Raw genomic sequence first — 16,710 nt, 5'->3', positions numbered from 1 at the left:
CACACACACTCCAGAGACTATATTACAGGCACCATGACGATGGGAGGACCAAGAGTAGTAGTAGCGGTGATATATAACCCACCACCAAATGACAGAAGACCCAGGCAAGAGTATGACAGAAACATTATGGGAGTCAACACCATAACTGAGATGGCAGCCACTGCTGTCTGTAGAAACCGATCCCATCTACTCATCATGAGGGACTTCAATCACGGAAGGATAGACTGGGAGAACAAAGAACCACACGGAGGTGAGGAAACATGGAGATCTAAACTATTGGAGATGGCGACAAAACGTTTTAACCCAGCTTGTCAGGGGACCCACAAGAATGAGAGGAAAAGATAATCAGAGAGATTCGACCTAGTCTTCACTCTGAACGACTCTGACTTATGAGAAATCGGTTTCGAGGCCTCAGTAGGAATGAGCGACCTCAGTGTAATCACGTTTAAGTATTTGGTCGAAGAAGGGTTAATGAACTCAAGGAAGAGACCTGAAAACAAAAGGCTGGCATTCCGAAAGAGAAATTATGAGGAGATAAAAAAAAATCCTAACAGATATAACATGGGAAAGTTCAGGGGAAAGACGGGACAAGATGATGGACTACATCACCCAGAAGTGTAAGGAGGCAGCAGACAAGTTTGCCCAGGCCCGAAAGGAAAGAAACGAAATGCAGATGAGAATCCCATGTTTACATCAGAGATGTGATATAAACTAGCAAAACAACAATATACAAGGGGTGCGGAGAAACTATAGAAATATCAGGACACTTGTGAGCAGAGAAAAATACCAGAGTGCCAAAAATTAATACGTCAGGGAGAGAAGAGAGGCAGGACAATATGAAAATGACTTAGCAAGCAAGGCAAAGACTCAACCTGAATAGCTGCACAGCCACATCAGGAGAAAAACGACAGAGTTGGAACACGTAATTAAATAGAGGTAGATTCCCTACAAACGACAAGGAAGTGTGCAATGTTTACCAGTTGATTGATCGCAGGTTGAAAATTATGCTTTGCTCAAGAAAAACATCGCTTGCTTTAAATACTCGCATCCCGGATTCGAATCCCGGACAAGCTCTGGTAATTTCAATTGGCATATTTCATTCTAGAAAGGCGATTTAAATAACGTAACTAAACTCAAATATCCACGGCCTGTTGGTCTAGTGGTATGATTCCTGCTTTGGGTGCAGGAGGTCCCGGGTTCAACTCCCGGACAGGCCCTCAATATTTTCCTTCCCGAGCAAGTTAATTATACTGTAAAATTAATCACTTACATTTTATACATATTCGCTAACTCCTTTCATAATTTTAAATGAAGGGATAATAAAGAAATAGTTTAGGATTCATTGCATTAATTAAACAGCCAAAGGCTAGAAAAACGCGGTACAAAAGCTATTGCTCGATTCTGCAGGCTCAAATAGGTTAGTACAAATAGATGAGTACACTGTAAACAACAAATGGCATTTGTGGGGACTGAAAGATGTAGCTGCGGACTAAGACCATTAACACTTCAGCGCTTCACTAAAGAAGGAGGAGTTGCCAAAGGAATGGAAGACAGCCAATGTAGTGCCAATATGCCAGAATGAAAGGACACAGGAGCCACTAAAGTACACAGTAGCTTCATTATCCACCATTCTCAGTTAGGCGCTAGAGAAGCTTGCAAGGAAACGTCTCCTGGAACACTTAAAAAATTTGGATTTCTCTTAAAATATCAGCATTGATTATTTTAAGGCAGATAATGCCCTACGAGTTTAAAAGCGTTATGTTTAGATAACAATTATAAAACTAGGGGAAGAAGGGTTAGTTGCCGGTATTTGCATTGATAATCAACAAACGTGGAACACAGTTCCATTTAGTATGTCTCCATTCCAAAATTGAAGATCAGGATTTCATAACTAAAAAAGAGCGCTGGTGTGGAGGAGAGAACATATCATTGGTTGAAAACACAGGGTAATGCTGAAAAAAGAGAAATCAGCGGCGAACAGTTGCAAGTATTAAAAAACGCAAGTAGTGTTCCCCCGTGAGTTCATATGTGGGTCATTCAGATTGTGACATATGTCATCTAACTGTCAGAAGAAAGTCTTAAGTATCGTTGTTTGTGAATTTTGCATAATTGCTGCGATTTAGAAACGAAGACGTTTGAGGGAGAGTATGAGGAGATCTAGTTGTGCTCAAGCAGTGGTCGGACAGATGGTCACTTTCCTTTAACACTGACCAATGCAAAGATCTAAACATAGGTGAGACGAAAAGAAGGCTCCAGGAATAGTATAGGCTACAAAAATTATTTCTTGAATCTGTTAACACAACAAGGTGAAGACTGCTAGGATGGTACACGTGCACATGGACAGATAATTTACATCAAAGTTATGAGAAACTTTAGTTGACCAAAAGACTATTATCTAGGCCACGCAGTGTCCTAGACTTAATAATGTTCCATAGTCACATCCATACTGATTTGATCTCCAGTTTTATGTTTATGAGTGTTTATGACTCACATGTTGGTTACAGTAACGTGGTGGGTGAGTGTTTATGACTCACATGTTGCTTACAATAACGTAGTTGGTGAGTGTTAATGACTCACATGTTGCTTACAGTAACGTGGTTGGTGAGTGTTAATGACTCACATGTTGCTTACAGTAACGTGGTGGGTGAGTGTTTATGACTCATATGTTGGTTACAGTAACGTGTTGGTGAGTGTTAATGGCTCACATGTTGCTTACAATAACGTGGTGGGTGAGTGTTAGTGACTCACATGTTGGTTAGAGTCGCATGGTGAGTGAGTGTTTATGATCCTTATGTTGGTTACAATAAGGCCGTGGATGAGTGCTTATGGTCCGAATGTTATAGTAAAGCTAGATACAATGTGTTTGACAAATCAAGAGTTGTGTGCTCATGTGAATGTCTGAGTGACTGTTTGTGTGTGTGTGTGTGTGTGTTTACTAGTTGTGTTTTTACGGGGGTTGAGCTTTGCTCTTTCGGCCCGCCTCTCAACTGTCAATCAACTGTTTACTAACTATTTTTTTTTCTCCACACCACACACACACACCCACACCCCAGGAAGCAGCCCGTGACAGCTGACTAACTCCCAGGTACCTATTTACTGCTAGGTAACAGGGGCATTCAGGGTGAAAGAAACTTTGACCATTTGTTTCTGCCTCGTGCGGGAATCGAACCCGCGCCACAGAATTACGAATCCTGCGCGCTATCCACCAGGCTACGAGGCCCCTTAGAGGCTACCTGTGTGTGTGTGTGTGTGTGTGTGTGTGTGTGTGTGTGTGTGTGTGTGTGTGTGCGCGCGCTAATTATGCCTTTACCATACATATATATAGACACTATTTACGTTCCTTTCACATATTCAAACTCATTCCAAAGTTCATGAACAGTCACACGTCAACAAATACTATTCCTGTAAAATTTACTTATCTATTAATTTGATAACTCTAACACACACAAAACTAGCAACACAGTCCAAAGCTCACGTCTTGGGCTGGAGAGTTTTGCCACGGTGTCGCTTCATACGGGTCGGCGTTCAATTCCCTAATCATCCTTGTGGTTGGGCACCATTCCTTCCTTCCTTCCCACCCCAAATCCTTATCCTGACCTCTTCAAGCTACAGTTAATTTGTTTATTTTAAGATAAACTTAACTTGTTAATAAATTTTTTTACAGCAAAAGCATAAATAGTTCACTTCAATTATTCACTTATAGAGATATAGGGAGACCTTGTTTAATACACAACAAGTAAAATATTTTTTCAGATTGAATCTAAGGAAACAAAGGTACATGAAAAAACATTTAAAAGTTTTCTTTTGCAAACATAGTTGTAGGCGATTGGAACAAGCTAAGTGAGAAGGTGGTTGAGGCTAAAACCGTCTGTAGTTTCAAAGCGTTATACGACAAAGAGTACTGGGAAGACGGGACACCACGAGCTTAGATCTCATCCTGTAACTACTTTTAGGTAATTACACTTAGATAATTTCTAGATTTAATTTTTCTTATTAGATTCTTGGTGTGTATGCATGATAATAACTGTGTTTATAAAAGAGTAATCAGAAGACGTCGTAGCCCAACTGTGGGAGCGTCCTCCGCGGCCTTGCAGTCCAGAGTTCCACCCAGAGTTCGGCTTATGCTTCTTTTACTGTTCACTTAATTACTTTTTCTTCTTTTATTATTATGATGTGAGTATTAATTTTGAAAGAATATAGTAAATAATCAAATGTTCTAAAGATAAAATTGGAGAACAAATCAATATGGATGTGACTGTGGAACATTAGTAAGTCCGGGACACTGCGTTGCCTAGATATATAGTCTTTTGGTCACTTAAAGTTTCTCACAACTTTGATGTAAACTATCTGTCCACGTGCATGTATACCATCCTAGCAGATTCTGTGTTAACTGAATCAAGAAATAGCTTCTAGCATATACTATTCCTCGTGCCTTCTCTTCGTTTCACGTATGTTCAGATCTTTGCATTTGTCAGTGTTAAAAGAAAGTGACCATCTGTCCGACCACTGCTTGAGCGCCACTAAATCTCCTCATACTCCTCATAATCGCAACAATTATGCAAAATCCGCAAACAACGATACTTAAGACTTTCTTCTTACAGTTTGATGACATATAACACAATCTGAATGACCCCAATTGAACTCACGAGGGGAACACTACTTGCGTTTTTAAATAATTGCAACTGTTCGCCGTTGATTTCTCTTTTTTTCAGAATTACCCTCTATTTTCAACCAATGATATTTTCTATCCCCCACACCAGCACTCCTTTAGTTATGAATACTGGTCGTCAATTTTGGAATGGGGACCTTCTAAATATAACTGTGTTACACGTTTGTTGATTATCATTTCCAATACCGGCAGCTAACCCTCCTTCCCCTAGTTGTATAATTGTTATCTAAACATTACGCTTATAAACTCGTAAGGCATTATCTGCCTTAACTGAATTTTTGCTGATACTTTGAGATAAATCTTAATTTTTAAGTGTTTCAAGTGACGTTTCCTTGCAAGCTTCTGTAGCGCCTAACTGAGAATGGTCGATAATGAAGCTACTGTGTAGTTTAGTGGCACTTTTGTCCATTCATTCTGGCACATTGACACTACATTGGCTGTCTTCCATTCCTTTGGCAACTCTCTCTTTTTCAGTGATGACTCGAAGAGTTAATGGGAGGCTCAAGTCTGCAGCTACACGTTTCCGTCTCCACAAACACTATTTTGTTGTTTACAGTGTACTCACCTATTTGTACTAACCTATTTGAGCCTGCAGAATCGAGCTGTAGCTTTTTGTACCCCACTTTTCTAGCCTTTGGTTATTTAATTAATGCAATGAATCCTGACCTATTTCTCTATTATACCTGCATTTAAAGTTATGAATGGAGTTAGCCTCTACATCCTGCTCCTTTAGGTCATTCCATTTACTCACTGGCCCTTATGCTAAAAGAAAATTTTCTAACATCGCTATAACACATTTGAGACTCAAGCTTTCATCCGTTCCACCTTGTTCCATTGTTATTCATTGTAAACATTTCCTCTATTTCCACCTTGTCAATCCCACTAAGTATTTTATTGTCGAACTTTTATAATCGAATATTATTATGTTGTTGTTGTAGGTAGGTGCATACGTCCCTTCCGTACAACCAACCAAAACCTGTAGTGCTTGTACTTTGATCAGGAGATCACCCTGTAAGCTTCCTGCTCTTGGAGAGGGGCTCAGAGTCACACATTTAGGGGGAGTGCGGCTCCAACACTGGCCTCGTTGTCACATGCACACACCCAATTCGAGCCGCTGTGACTCCCTATTCACTCCATATTTTGGTATGACCTCCTCAATCCCCCTATCTTTGAATTATAATTTTGTTCCACCCTGTCCACAGCTGTGGTTCCTTTTCTCTTTCTCTCTCTCTTTTCTACTTTCTGGGAAGCCTCACTAGAACAAGTGCAAACACCTGTTGATTATATACATTTAATGGACACAGAACATATACAGCACACATACATTATATAATAATAACTCCAACATTCTATGCTGTTAGAGCCAGGTTGCAATCCAATCCCATCAGGACTCTTATCAGCTGCTTATCAAGTGGTAGCCCAACTCCTGGCTTGCCATTTACTCTACCAACCTCACCAAGTGGGTTAAATCTCGAAATACAATATGGCACTATCAGCCCTAGAAAGTTTATAAATATATACAGGTAACTCAGCCTATGGCTATAATTCTATAAACATCAGTATAAATATTCCTTGATACAAAACTATCCAATCATTCACCTCCCACTGTATCGTGAACGCCAATGACACTCAAGCACTCTATCAACTCTCTATAAGTAGACAATAAGAACTTCTCCTCTATCTCTAGAGGTTCCCTACACGGAACGTCTTCAGGTTCCTCAACAATTCTCTACCAGGATCCTCTACAGCTCTTCCAGGCTGCTGCACCATGACGTTTTCCATGAACAGCAATGATGCTTCACCACTGGTAATACAGAAGCACTTGAAACTTCACTTCACTGCTAGTCCTCACACAGCTTGAGGTCCTACTCCTCACTTTGGGGCTACTCTTCCTCAGAGTAAACTGCTCCTTCAACTGCCTTAGAGTTTTATCTACTAACTCCCTTTACTGAGCTCGAAGTTCTCTCAGCAACTCGTTTCCCAGACAAACCACAGAATTCGAATCGCTCGCTGACGCCCGCTGGTTGGGCGGCGACACAGAGCGCCCTAGGTTGCCCACAGAACTGCTTTAAAACCTGCTCCGCACTCTTTCTGTAGCTCACGAGTTGAGCTGACACGTCTCCAGACTTATTCCACACTCGAAACGTCCGTGCACTTCTTGAAGGTATGACAATCAGGGGTTCTTCTTCCACAGGGGCTCAACGGAGTGCGACCTCCCCTCACGATTTCTGCAGCTCAAGTGAGGTCAAGACCCTTTGAAAGTGAGCCTCACGCCTCCAGCAAAGTCTCTATATCTCATATCAAATCATTTATTTATATTCTTATTCACGGCCTATACTTTTAAACTACTTGTCAAATCTAACATACAGTGTCTAACACATATATATCTGTATCTATATGTCTTTGACCTCTAAGTTAGGTTTGGTCTTGCAGAATAACACTCAAGGGGTAGACTCGTTTCTCAGGCAGACCGAGATCATAACACTTCCCTCACCTTATTTTTGAGAGTTATTCCAGTGGCTCACTCAGGGTAATGCATCACCCACTACATTGTCTCTCGTCCTTTTACCAATTTGTTCGACTGGTTAGTCCGTTTACGTACTCCCTCCAGGTGTCTGCAAATAAACCGTTGCACTTTGCAACATCTGGCTCACAACTCGCAGAAAACATGGTCTTCTCCTAAGCGATCCGACTTCTTTCACACTTTTGCTGGGCTGTCCCCCTTGGACACCTTTGCTCCATCAGTCCACCCTGCTTACTGTTTTCCTCCACCTTTTCTTCCTCTTCTTGCACTCTTCACGTTCAGAGACATACATCTACCATCTGTTTCTCCTCTGTCGTCCTCGTGCTTCGGTTTATCACCATCACACTTCAGTCTCACATCAACATTCTTCACTCTGTCGTTTTCACGCTTCCATCTACTGTCATCATGCTTCCGTCTTTTGTCATCATGCTTCACTTTCTCGTCTTCACCGACGATATCTTCTCTCGTCTCCTCATTTATCCGAGATTTCATCCTCTTCGACTTCCATCGAATCCTCGGCTTTCTTCTACTCCTCCAGGCCTGCACTATCATCTTCTTCTCACACTTCTCACCTCTACACAACTCCATCTCTCCTCCTTCATCACTTCCTCGTTCCCTCAAAGGTTCCTCAAGCACTGTATTACATTCGACAGCACACGACAGTACTTGTCACTTTACCTCTTCCAGAGTGCTCGTAAGCATCCCTCTGCACATACTGTCTCTTCTCACCTCCTCTTTTTGGCTATCACTCTTCTTCACTATCTTATCTTCACGCTTCTCGTGAAATGTGTTAACTCCTGACATCTCAAACAACTTAATTTCATTATCCCTATGTTTCTGTGCTCGTGGACAACTTGACGCTCTACTCCAGTCCTCAGTCTGTCCACATCCTTCTTCACTTCTGCTCAGCACAGTTGCATCCACCTTCCGACTCTTAATTTTAGCGGGCCTGAAACCTATACTCAGGTTCATTCTCTTCACATTATTATTCTTCGATTGGGTCATCTTCGCTTCTGACCTCACCGAGGCTGCATTTGTCTTGAGCCGGACCTTCCCTAAACAGCCACCCTATCTCCACGTCGATATCTTCCATTGATGAAGTCGACACTGTCACATCGTCTCCAGTGTCTTCTTCATTTCCTTGAGCTAGGCTTTCATCAAACAGCCATGCTATCTCCACGTCAATATCTTTTATCGGTGGAGTCGACACTGTCATATCCTCACCAGTGGCTTCCCTGTTGGCCACCTCTGCCCTCGTCACTATCGAGACAAGGTCCTCAATGGCTTGGCGGTCTTCTGACTCACCCTCTAGGATGCCAGTCAGGTTTACACACTCAGGTGTCTCACCTGTGCCGTGGCTTTCCGAGCACCCCTCTGGCACAGCCTTCACTATATCCTTTGGCAACACCTTCGTCTCGCACGTCATTCCCCCAAGATCACCTGGACTCCTGGAACAGGTATGTCGGGGCATACTCCCAACATCACCTCCGCTGACACATAGTCCGACTTTAGCTGGACAGCACATACGATCATGTCACTCTCAGACACGAACCCCTATACCTTCATCTTCCTCGTGCCAGCTAACAATCGACCATCCCCAATCAGGCTTCTCGTAATCAAGCTTTGATTAGCTTCGGTATCCCTTAAAATACCAACTTCTACTTCAGGGTGGCCTCCTATGCTGATCCAACCTTTACTCATGAATGGCCTATGTTACGGACCCGAGCCCAGCGTCGTAGCACGGAGCTGTGACGACCAGGCCATCTGTGAGTCAACTCCCGAAACCCCCTCCAAATGGACGACGCCATCTAGCGAGGGCGGAATATATCGGCCACAGGGGCTGGTTTCTGGTCTTAATCAGCTCGTGACATAGCCGCTGCTGCCCTCTGGTGAAGTGGCGCTTAGGCAGCAATGCCATCTATGGAGTGGATAGGTGGACGTTTGTGTCTAAGCCAGTAAGTGAGGTGCCCTAGAGTGTCCCTAGTACTAATGACGTGTCTAATTACAGAGTCGACCTGGGACTGCTGTATTCGACGATGAGGCAGTCTACCCAAGGCAGCCAAAGTCTCGCCACGTGTTTGCTGAAGAAGCTGTAAGTTGCCCCCGGACGAACACTGCTGAGAGTGTTAGACTGCCTGTGACGTGGCAGAGTCGAGGAATCGTCGTACCCGGGGGTTGGCTGGTGGAAGAGACTAGCCACTGTGGTGCTATAGAGAGGAGAGTGATCTGCGGGATCACACGAGGCTCCTGCCTAGGGCTCGCAACCCTAGTATTGGTCGTGGAGTGGCCTACACAGGGGAGCTGATCGGAACCTGCCAGCTACAGGCTGGATTGTGGTTGAAGGCCTCCACGACGATGCACCCAGTGGGACTGTGATTTGGCTGGCCTGTGGCCGGGGTAGATTCGCCGAAAGAATCAGAGGATTCATCGTGGGCCACGATGAAGAGAACCAGGGCTACTCATCGTGAGCACCGTGGAGCATCCCGTGTCTTCGGAGGAAGACGATTCTGTACATTGTGTATTTATACCTCCCGTGTGACAGTTTATATATTTATTTATGGTGGTGGTGATTATATATTTAAATTAGTGCATTTGTATCCCTTCCCCTTTAATTTACTTGCGTTACAGAACACACCCCTTGAAAGCCACTACTAACTTGGGGCCGGATACCCAAACTCTAATAACATCAGAGAAGAACCCAGTTACGCCCCAGTAGGGCCATAACAGCCTATACCGCTCGTTCACTAGGTTTACTTTCTGTGGTTTGTTCTGGGTTACATCAATCTTTTTATTCTGAGGGTCACGCATGGCCAGGGTCAAAACTCTCTTGTCCTGCCTACAATCTCGCTTTATGTGACCCGATCTGTTGCACTTGTAACATCTCATTTGGGAAAAATCTCTCCTATAAGTTCCTGAGTGGCTCTTACTCTGCCAGCTCGTATTGGAGTTCCTCAGGCCAGGTGCAGTACTCGTACTCTGTGGGGCTTTACTGGACTCTTGACTTCTTGCCACGTATATAGTTTCTCGTTTAACTTCTTCATCCTCACTCTCAGAGGAAGTGTGTGACCTACTCCTCTGAGTTTCAGGATGCTTGCGATTACTCGTCCATCTATCAAAAATTTTCACACCTCAGTCTCCTCTGTTTCTGCCATAACTTCTCCCTCCCCAGACTCCACTGGGTCACCCATTGCTATGTCTCGCCTCACGTCTCACTTTGTTCTCCCTTAAGCGTTTGTACGCTTCTGTAATTATGTCCGCTCTATCTGCGGCATCTCTTACATCATTTACCCCCTGCCTCTTGAATCTTGAACTTTGTCTCGCGGTGCATCATTTCTAGGAACCTTTCCATGCCCATCAATTGCTTTAGTTCAGCATAAGATCCAACTCCGGTAGACTCAATCCATTTCTGAAATCGCTTTTCCCTTACTGTCTCAGTAAACGTACTTGCTCCAATCTTCACCATCTCTCTGAAACGCTTCCTATAAGCTTCAGGGGTTAACTGAAAGGAGCGCAGTATGCTGCTCTTTACCGTTGCATAATCCTGGCATTCCTCCAATGTCACTTGAGTGTATGCCTCCCTGGCTGCGCCGGTCAATCTTAATTGAACCAGTAGGGCCAAGTCATCCTGTGGCCACTCCTTGATATTGGCTACCTTTTCGAAATGCTCGAAGAAGCTTTCTGCCTCCTCGGGCACAAATAGGAGAATGTCCTTTTCCCTAACCCTACTCTCTGGTGGGTGTGATACATGGGTAGTGGTCTCTGGCAACCCATGTTCAATCCTTTATTCAGCCAAAGTTCTATTTGCTTCTATCTGCATTTGTTTTGTTCTCTCTTTTTCCCTTTCAACTTGGGCTTTTTTCTTCTCCTGTTACAACTCCAGTTCACTTACCCCTGTTTTTCTCTTTTTTTTCTCTTGTTCCAATTCCAGTTCCCTTACCCTGGTTTTCTCTTTTTCTACCTCCAGTTTGGTTTTCTCTTTTTCCTTCTCTACCTCCAGTCTGGTTTTCTCTTGTTCATTCTTCATCTGAAGATCTAACTTCAACCTTTCCAGTTGGAACTCTCTCTCCTCACGCTGCATCTGGAGCTCTAGCTGCAATGTTTCCAAGCTCCTATTCCGGCTACTCCTGCTACTGCGGCTACTTTTACTGCTCATACTCGATCCCTGGGATCTCACTTCATCCTGCCCATCATCCTCCTTTCCACTTTCAACTCCTTTCTGGGATTCCTGTTCTACCGCTTCACTCTTGGCTCTCAACTGACTCAGGATCTCATCCTTCATCCCAGCTACCTTCACCCTGATGCAACATCTCTCTGCTATCTGTTTAAACCGTTCCCTGGTGCAACCTTATAAGTCCTCAGGCTTGCCTGACTCCACAAACGCTTGCACCATATCCATCTTGTCCTGCGAGTCTTCCCAAGAGAGAGAATATACACCTGCGGTCACACAGTCTACTTATTTCCACGAGCGTTGTACCAATCAACTCTCAGACAGGGTGTGGGTGTGTCAGTTAACTTTCCCGGACACAGGCCCAAAAATATTATTATGTTGATGTTGTAGATAGGTGCGTACGTCAATTCCATAAAACCAACCAAAACCCATAGTACTTGTACTTTGATCAGGAGATCACCCTGTACGCTTCCTGCTCTTGGAGAGGGGCTCAGCGTCACACATTTAGGGGGGTACGGCTCCAACACTGGCCTCGTTGTCACGTGCACACACCCAATTCGAGTCGCTGTGACTCCCTACTCTCTCCTTATTTTGGCACTAGCTGTACACACCCCGCGTTGCTGTGGCTCAGTCTGGTTAAATGGAAAAAAGAAAAGAGAAAGTGCACGTTTCTAATATGTTTAATTTCACAATGCTTGTGGGTATACGATATTTTTTTGCTGTTCCATTGTCTGTGGAGATATAGAGATTGTCTGGGTTGCCGACTCTAGAACACGCAACATAATTGACCATGTGAGAAGCAATCCGTGTCTAGATATAAACTGCTCAATTCTAAAGATTGGCCCTGAGCTTTATTGATGGAGATTGCAAACACCAATTGAATTGGAAATTACAATCTCTTAAATTGAAATGGCATATCTGTTGAAATTATAGGAATGCGGGGAATGAGGACATCTTCACCTTTGAAATGTCCTGTCAAGATTGTTGCTTCTACGACGTTCCTGATTAATTTTTTTACTGCAAAGCGCGTGCCGTTGCAAAGTTTGATCTGGTTGATATTTTGCAACATGATAATTGGCACTGCGATTTTCAATTGACGTACGTGTGATGGTATGTCTGGCAGATCGAGTGAATTAAAAAATTCTGTTGGATAATTAACCGCTTCATCTGCTTCCTCAACAGTGTCGACGGACTTGTATGTGACTGCCTCGCTTTGGATGTTAGACTGAATAATATTGTTAAGTTCTTAGACGTCTTTGTTCTTGCCCGCAAGAACCGCTCGTTCATTCAGCCAATCGTGATTCTTATAATTGGTTTGAATATTAGGAAATACTTTTTCAACCAATTCTTCTTTTGACGTCACTAAATTGTAGAAGTTATGAGGCAAAGAAATTCGTCCTGAGGTCAGCTCAACCGGCACGTTTCCGTTCCCAATTTCCAACAATTGATGTGAGAATATCTCAGCTGATTGATCGTTTTGCAGTTGGACACGCAAATTTGTAGTTAATTTTAACGTCTTTACTTGGCGCCACAGAGAAGAATATTTCAGGAGAGCATTTATTTCGTCCGCTAATGTCGATCGAGGAATTACAGGTAATGTTTACTTGAAATCTCCTGCAAGCAATATTAATGCGTGCCCAAATGGTCGGATGTTTCCCCGCAAATCCTGTAATGATCGATCAAGAGCCTCGAGCAATTTTTGGGGGGCCATTGTGCATTCATCCCAAACAATTAGTTTTCATTTCTGTAATACGTTTCCCAAGCCGGATGCTTTGGAAATGTTGCACGTGGGAGTTTCAATGAATTGCATGTTCAACGGCAATTTCAAAGCCAAAGTAGCAGTTCTTTCACCTGGTAGCAATGTCGCAATAATTCCGGACGATGCAGGAGTTATGCCATTTTTGGATCGCCAAATGGCTATGCCATTTTGGGATCGAAATGCTGCCAGAATCAATCTAATTAGAAAGGTTTTACAGATCCTCCTGTCGCATCTAGGATGATTTCTCCAAACTCGTTTTTTACAGTTTGAATTATTTGATTGTAAATGCCTTTTCGCTCAAGCAATTGAACATGAACGAAGCAGCAGCAGATGGATTCGGTGATGGCATTTCCAATTGATTTAGTACTTTGTTCACGATTTCTAAACACAAATCTTTAATCATTATCAACGCTTCGTTGTTGATTTCTGCTGTGAAATCCATGTTCATATTTGAATTTTCCTTGCGTATTCGACGGACAATATCTTCAGCCGTGTGCGAATTTTATTTCTCCCATAACTCTGTTGGAGATAAAGTAGAGCAGCCGGTCAATATGATTGCAAACAATGCACGAATTTGATTTGGATGTGATGTGTTGTACGTGTCATTAATGCATACGTCCTAGTGTCGGTCGTTATTTAGTAAATTCAGAGCTTGACATACACAATGGAAAGTGGCATGTGTAGCGTCGTTGACAAATACCAATGGATGGAAAGACGTTGGACCGGGCATATTAACCAACAGCATGCGAAGAATGAAGCATTCATCTTGACTGGGATGCACGGTGTACAGTCTGCCTATCGTAGTTTGTTTGAATATGCCAGGCTGTCCGTTCACTCGCTCTCCTCGTTTACGTCGTTCAAATTATTTTCTACTGGCATTTCATGTGTAATACGTAGGCACTTCCGAATACACCAGTGTTTTCACAAACGTGTCATTTTGACATAACGTGAAGAAAGCAGTTAACATTGTAGCCGGTGGATTCATAACTGTTTGTTGCACATTTGCAGCTGTGAAATAAACGTGTTGTTCATTTTTCTGTTTTCAAAACAAAAACAAAAAATACTAACGAAATATTTAAATTCAAACGCAGATCAATCGACACAGCTCAATTTCACCACGAATTGCACTGAACAATAAGAAGAACAGTTAAAAAAACGAAATTAAAAACAATGAAAAAAGAATGTTACATCTATATAGTACGTATATAAAAACACGCTCGGATGCGAATGGAACGTTGTGTAAAAATTTCAAAGCAATCGGTGAAGAACTTTCGGAGATTAGCGATTTTGAACAAACGAACATTTCCATTTTTATTTATATAGATAGGGAAGGTAATTACTATCAATTCCTTTCAATATGTTACGGCATATAACATATTTTTCATTATATTTCTTTACTGATGCTTGAGAGGAAGGAATCCTGAATGATAACCTTCCTGTAAATGAAAGTCCATATATATAGAAATAAAAATACACAGACATACCACGAGTACATATGTCAGTGTTGCGACGTATATGAATACAGTGTTCTGAGTTTTACATCACAGGAATGAAGTGTTGTGAGTGTTACATCCCAGGATTGAAGTGGTGTGAGAGTTTTCATGCAGAATAAAACATGTGGAAACCCTTACGTACAACAGGGTAATTACGTGTTGCAATATGTTATTCCTGACCGGTGCAACACTCATAACATGTTATTACTGTTTTGTAATATTATAATTACAATAAATAATATAATACATAAGAGTTGCTAGAAATGACAAATAAACCGTAATTGAATATTTAAAATATGTTTAAATAGATGAAAAATAATAACGAATTAAAACTAAAGTATTTTGTGGCCAATATATGGAGAAAAATAAGAATAGAGGGAGGAGGTCGAACTGGTGACCGCGTGAACACCGGGTCCGACCTCCCATTCTGACCATGACGCTTCCTGCTTAACGAAGAACTCAGCAGTCATACATTCATCCACATAACATATGAGGCATGATGAGATAAAATCAATAGGGGTAAAATATCTGTGAGGATGCGAGGTAAGGTAAGGTAAGGTAAGTAAGTTTATTTATATATAAGTTAAATTATCAAAAGAAGGCACCAAACCGGGAAGGCTATATAGCACCGTCAAATGTGCGGGATAATCAGAGGGCGCTAAATATCACCAAGGATGCCAATACGAGAACAAAAACGCATAAGGCGAATTATATCAAAAGTATCCGAGTCACCAAGAATTTTATTGAGGGACAGGTGACCGCGAGGGGCGGTCGGAAAGCAAGACACACGCTCGTCCTGCAAGTCAGGACATTCAAGAAGGACATGCACGACCGTAAGAGGGACAATGCAATTATGACAATAAGGAGCAGGGCGGCACTCCATCAAGTGACCATGGGTTAAGAGAGTATGGCAAATACGCAACCTCGCCAGAGCTGTTTCCCATCGCTGGTTACTGTGGTAGGAGGACGGCCACGAGGAAACACAACACTTAAGAGTACGTAGTTTGTTACCAGTAACAGACGACCAAGAAGCCTGCCAACGGGTAAGGATGGAGGAATGGATAACCGGGTAAAAGTCGGAATATGGAATACCTTTACGAGAGATGGGACAAGAGCGGACAGCTTCCTTGGCGGCAGCATCCACACGCTCATTTAAAGACACACCAATATGGCTGGGAACCAAACAAAACTCAACCGACTTAAATTTACTGTGAACAAGAAACAGCCAATGCTGGATCTCGACAGCTACTGGATGAACCGGATTAAAGGACCCGAGAGCCATGAGGGCACTACGAGAGTCAACAACAACTACAAAGGAAGACTGACAACGAGAAAGCAGGAGATGAAGAGCATAGAGAATAGCATAAAGCTCCGCTGTTAAGATGCTAGTCTCCGGAGGTAAGCGACACATATAAATGCGATCAGGAAAAACAACAGAGTAGCCAACACCGTCCACAGACTTAGACCCATCGGTGAAGACAGAAACGGAGCGAGAGTGAGAAGAAAAGTGCTCAAGGAAAAGGCGTTTTAGAACCGTAGGAGAGGTAAAAGCTTTAGTGATGCGGGTCAAGGACGTACAAAACTGCGGAAGGGGGACTCTCCACGGGGGCAAAGAAGGAACAACAGGAGGAGAAACATTAGAAACACGAACGGAAAAAGAATCCTGTAAGCGAGATAACCGGACAGAAAGAGGGAGATGGTGAAGAGGAACAGGAACCGCAGGAGGGGTGAAAGTTAAAGAACGGCAGAGGCGTGAGGAAGGATGTTGTGAAGACCGCGCAAGATAGCGAAGACAGTAGCGATCACGGCGGTCCTGGAGAGACAGGAAGCCAGTGTCAACATTCAAGCTAAGGACGGGAGTCGAACGAAAGGCACCAGAACTGAGGCGCAACCCAGTATGGTGCAAAGCATCATGACAGCGAAGAGTAGAAGGAGAAGCAAACGAGTAAGCAGGGCAACCATAATCGAGCTTAAACAGGACGAGAGAGGAATGTAAAGCAAGGAGAGTGCGCCTATCCGCTCCCCAAGAAGTATGGGACAATACCCGAAGGAGGGTAAGGGCCTTAGAGCACTCAACACGGAGGTAAGTGATATGGG

General features: G+C 43.1%; 1 non-coding gene across 1 annotated transcript; it reads left to right on the top strand.

Moving 5' to 3' along the window:
• The first annotated feature begins 1,145 nt into the window (after positions 1-1,145).
• TRNAP-UGG (transfer RNA proline (anticodon UGG)) lies at positions 1,146-1,217 on the top strand. The gene has a single exon. It is a non-coding gene; the product is annotated as a tRNA-Pro (tRNA).
• Positions 1,218-16,710: the final 15,493 nt, after the last annotated feature.

This window comes from Procambarus clarkii, unplaced genomic scaffold, assembly GCF_040958095.1.
Source record: "Procambarus clarkii isolate CNS0578487 unplaced genomic scaffold, FALCON_Pclarkii_2.0 HiC_scaffold_139, whole genome shotgun sequence".
NCBI lineage: Eukaryota > Metazoa > Arthropoda > Malacostraca > Decapoda > Cambaridae > Procambarus > Procambarus clarkii.
The sequence above is the reverse complement of the archived record's forward strand: the minus strand, read 5'-3'. Positions and strand labels throughout refer to the sequence as shown.